The sequence below is a fragment of the Arvicola amphibius genome, chromosome 3 (assembly GCF_903992535.2).
Source record: "Arvicola amphibius chromosome 3, mArvAmp1.2, whole genome shotgun sequence".
Classification (NCBI taxonomy): domain Eukaryota; kingdom Metazoa; phylum Chordata; class Mammalia; order Rodentia; family Cricetidae; genus Arvicola; species Arvicola amphibius.
The window spans coordinates 10330274-10335655 of record NC_052049.1 but is presented as its reverse complement, the minus strand read 5'-3'; positions in this window follow the sequence as shown (position 1 = coordinate 10335655).

The window sequence follows — 5382 nt, the reverse complement described above, 5'->3', positions numbered from 1 at the left end:
CACGGCGCTTCCGGGAGCGTCACTGGGGCCCGTCCCCGCGACCTTTGACCCGCGGCATGGGGGCGTGGCAGGAGGCGAGGCGTCCGGATGACGGGTACGCCTGCGCAGAACGACCGGAGCCGCGGAGCCGAGCACAGCCGGCGCCTGACGTCCACTGCGCATGTTCAGATCCTGCTGGATGAAGCTGCGCCTCACCCCGGGGTGCGCAGGCGGGAGTAATGGGTGTGGGACCCTGGCGGGGCGGTGTGGAGATGGAGATGGAAGGTCCTGGTAGTGAAGGGTCCCAGGGAGTTAGACGTCCCCGTAAAACTCCCGTTGGCATTGGTTCCCGAGTGACAGACAGCTCAGCCTCCGAGCCCGCGTGGCCTTCGGAGCGTCTGGGGATCACAGTGCAGCAAGCGCTGCCCTGGGTGTCATCTTGAATATATTGTTTTGTACGGTAGTTTTTACTTCAGAATAAAAGCAAAGGTCTGATGTTAGCAGGCTTCCAGGAGCTGACATGAAACGTGTCGTCTCTGAGACAGTGGAGGCGCAGACGCCACGGTGAGTAGGTGAGCGAGTAAGCTTAGCTCCAGCCTCAAGCTGGAAGAATACGTGACAGGGACGATTGGGAAGCCTGCGAGAGGTTCAGGGGCAGAGCAGGTAGGTAGCGGTGGGTCTTCTGGAACGTCAAATCATAAAGAGCCAAGTGACACTGATAAGCTTGAACTTGGTCTTCATTGAGTCCTTTTGGTGAGGTCACTTTGGAAGATCCCTTTTGCCTGCAGTTAAACTTTAAAGGATGAGGCTAAACTGATGTCCAGGGATCAGGGAACACAGTAGTATTAAACATCCTACAAGGCCAATTAAAACTTCCCTGAATATGGAGAGCTAGAATGTTACAGGTTAGGAGCAAGCTGTTTGGGCTATCTTCAATTCCCCTTTATAGCCATTTAATTACCAGCCTGTGTGTTGAGGTAACTTCATTGTGGCTACTGGGTAAATATTTATGAAATGTACAGGCTATTAACCTTTATCAACCCAAGAGTGGAGAATATGATCAGATCGCCCCTGAGATCTATAACAAGCATTTATACCGTCTACTTGATTTTCCAACCAAAGTATTTTTAAAATACCTCTACCTTACTATTTTATTCATTCTGTTATCAAAAAACCAGCAACGACGACAAAAAAAAATAATGAAACTGTTATCATACCGGAACGTATTTGAGATAACTGTAAGGTAAAAAGGGCCAGCCAAAGAAATCCACCCTGGCTCTGAAACAGCCAGGGAAAGAAACACTTTAGTCCTGAACCCAGACCCAAAGAAATGCACCCTGATCCTGAAACCAGTGCCAAAGAAGTAAACACACTTTGTCCCTAGAATCAGAGTCACTGAAAGAAATATGCTCTGGCCCCAAAACTAGAGCCAAAAAGCTTAGAAAAGCCAGTGAAAGAAGCACAGTTTGGCTATGAAATCAGCCATCTCTGCCCCTGGCCAACTAAACTAACCAATCCCTGAGCAGGGAAAAACTAACCAACCCCTTTGTCTCCCTAGGAAAACTCTGCCCCTAAGAAGCCCTATATAAGCCCTGTGCCCGTCCAGTTTGCGACTGCTCTTCTAAACTTGGTAGTGGCAGCCACTCTCCTGAATTCTTCCTTCCCAATAAATCTCTTGAGCTGAGGAAGCCTTCCTTCCCTTAACAGCCCAGTTGTTAAAACTTATCTGAGGAAGTCAGAAGCGGAGCAAAGCAGGATTGTAACTTGTAACACTTTCACTGGGGTAGCCTTCCCCTGGCTGCACAGAGTGGTTGCACTCCAGAGTGCCAGAGCAGAGTTGTAACAACTTAGCTCAGAGAGGCCCTCTCCTGACAGAGCAGAGCTGTTAAGTTGGGGAAACCTTCCCCAGGGCAGGGCTGTAAACTGCTCTGCTTACTGTGCTATTCCCTGGCTCCCAACTGCCATAGCACTCTTTCCACCCGAGGTCTTAACACTGAATACCTTGGCTCCCTCTTCATCTGAGCTGTGACACAGTAACCCATGTCTGCATTCCTGGACCATGGTGCTTCATACTGACTTGGCTCCAGAACAGCGAAGAGTAGAGAACAAACGTGTACTTCTCTGTGCTCAGCTCACTTTCTTCTGTCTTATATGGTTAGTTCATGACCCAAAGTTAGGGGATGGTGCTGCCCACATTTAGGCTGTTTCTTTTTCCATGATCTAACCTAATAAAGACAATTCCCTCCATACATTTACAGGCCCACCTGACCTAGACAGCCCCTCAACTGAGACCCTTTTCCTGGTGAGTCTAGTTTGTGTCAGCTTGACAAAGTGAGCAATCACATTAGATAAAAGGATTAAAAAGGTAAGAAACCAGAACAAACCAAGACCCCTAAACGTTTTTGACATACCTGTCCTCCAGCCTGGACAGAACCACTGAGAGAATAGTCCCAGCTTCTGGTCAAGACTGAACTGCTTGCCAAGAATGAAAAGCAGAGATGCCCATTTCCAGGTCCCCTCTTTAAACTGCCTGATCAATTTCTTCCTCCGTTTTGGTCAGTAGCAGTCACTCTGTATCTGTTGTAAGTCTTCAATGTCTGCAACGCCCAACACCTGTCTGCGCTCTATGTGCTACCATACAGTTTGCAAGCTTCGGGCAAGGGGCTGGAGATTGAAACACACAAACACACACATAGACAAAGAGACAGGGACACAGACCTCTAGTCACTGGTAAGAAGCCCCTTATTCAGTAGCACCCTGGAGGCTTATATACCCAACAGTCAGGTGGGCCAACAGGTGAAAACCTTATCCTCTGATCCTCAAGGCAAGGCAGCACGTGCTCGTGAAGCAGAGCTGGTAAACAACTTTGACACAGCTTTCAGTAACTCAAATCAGAAGGAAAGTAAAGATCTCTAGTAGGGAAGAGCAGCTGGAGGCCAGGATCCCAAATAGTCCCAACAGATGTCATGGGTGTGGAACATCTCCCCCAAATCCTATTTCAGTGAAATTTTAGGATGTCAGGAAGTCATCCTCTAAGATAAAAGGTAAATTGCTATATCTGGCCCTTCCTACAGAAAGTGGGGCATGGGGTAGCAGTCTCTGTGCCCAGCGGGAGAAGAGCCATCTCATCCGCAGGTCCAGACTAGTAAGCAAGTCACCATGCCACCCAGGCCATATGAGCCTGCAAATCCAGTTGTGCTTGACGTGGCACTGGCAGATTTAGAGGCCGTTTCACCCTTGGCAGGCACATAGAGGTGAATCACAATACAAACTCAGCATTTGGAATCGAGCCCTGCTTTCTCTGTGGAAAACGACTCTGTTTTTAGTTTGATGCTGGATGTTGGTCAGAACTGAACACTTAGATGCCACTGTACCAAGCGGTCTGAACTCAGTGACGAATTGTGCTGTGATGCGACTGCACAGCTGTGGCGTTCTTCCGCAAGCCCACAGTCCCAGAGTCGTGGGCGAAGGGAGCATTCAGAGCGCTCTTAGAAGAAGGGCAACCGATAAAATATCTGACTAGGCTGGAGAGTGGCTCAATGTTAAGAACACTTGCGGTTCTTGCAAAAGCCCTGGGTTAGCTTCCCAGCACCCACCACGCTGTCTCACAAGTGTTACCTGTGACTCTAATTCCAAAAGATCTAAAGCCCTCTTCCGACTTCCTCGGGTACCGCATCACATAACAGACATACACACGTGCAGTCAATCACTCATAACATAAAAGTACGATAAATAAATCTTAAAACAGAATTCTCCAGAACTGTCAAGATCTTCAAAAGGGAACAATTTGAGAAACTATTATGGCCAGAAGTAGTCTAAGGGCACAGCAACTAAATATGCAATGCTATCCCTATAACACAAAAAGACTCTTCAGTTATACAAGGGAAGTCTAAATAAACAATGATGTTTTCTGTAAATACTGGTTCACTAATGATAGCAAACACACCATGCTAGCATGAACATTTTAGTGAGGACAAACTGGATGGGAAGTATATGATAACTATATGAACTATATTCTGTAAATAAAACTGCTCTAAAATCTGTTGTATAATTAAAGTCTTAACTTTTAGTTATTGTGTGTGTGTGCATATGTAGTATGTACAGGGACACACATGCATGTGGAGATAAAAGGACAACTTAGTGGAGTCCATTCTCCCAACTTTCGTGTGGATCTCTCAGGACCAAACTCAGGTCTCCAGACTTATGTGGCAGGCGCCTTTGTTAACTACGGAGCCATCTTGCTGCCCCAAATCTGTTGTATTTTCAAAAATCAAACTCAAATCACCATGTCATAAAATATGAAAACCAAAACTTTCCAAAACAGTGAAGCATATCCTTCATTGTCCTTGTATACCTCATTTAAATTTCTTATTTATTTTTGGCTGTTTTGAGACAGGGCTTTTTGGAGCCCCATCTGGGCATAAATTCATGGTGTAGATCAAGGGTGCCCTGGAACTGAATGTCCTGCCTCCACCTCCCGAGTGCTAGAATTGCAGGTGTTCGCCAAGACACTCAGCTCAGAACTTAAATGTCAGTTGTTTCACCTGTGTGTGTCTCGTGTTCTGCACTACCACTCAAACATACGTGTAGAAGCATGGGTGTGATTCTTTAGCATGACTGTTGAGGGCTATGTAGCATGACTGATGTTATAGAACTTAGTTGTGTGTGTGTGTGTTTGACTAAAAAGTCAAAAGCTAATTTTTTAGAGTTCACCATAAGGAGAAAGGCCAGGGCCAGCAAGGTGGCTCAGCAGGTGAGGGCACTTACCACCAAACAGACAGCCTGATTCTACCCCTCGGGCCCATAGGATGGAAGGAGAAAACTCCCACAACTTGTCCTCTGACCTCCATGGATGCTCCCACATGCATATTTTCACAGACGTATAATAAATGTAATTTTAAAGTATTTTTAAAATTGCATAAACTGTGATAACAACTAGCCCGCCAAAGTGAATAAGTAACATTATAAAAATACTGTCATCTTAAGCCGGGCGGTGGTGGCGCACGCCTTTAATCCCAGCACTCGGGAGGCAGAGGCAGGAGGATCTCTGTGAGTTCGAGGCCAGCCTGGTCTACAAGAGCTAGTTCCAGGACAGGCTCTAAAAAAGCTACAGAGAAACCCTGTCTCGAAAAACCAAAAAAAACAAAAAATACTGTCATCTTAAGTAGACGTTTATAACACCACTGCGAGAGATGACCCCAATTTCAGTATTCCCTTTGAATTGCATTAACTGTTAAGTAATATGAATGTGCTTGAGAGCTGATACTTGCAACCGCCCTCAATTAATGCAGCTACTTGTTGGGGGGCAGGGAGCTTGCTTAGAATAGCTAATGTGTAAAAGATCTTAAGTTCTTTTTCATTGAGGTTTCTGACCCTTTGTTAAAATTACTGCTCACAAAGACT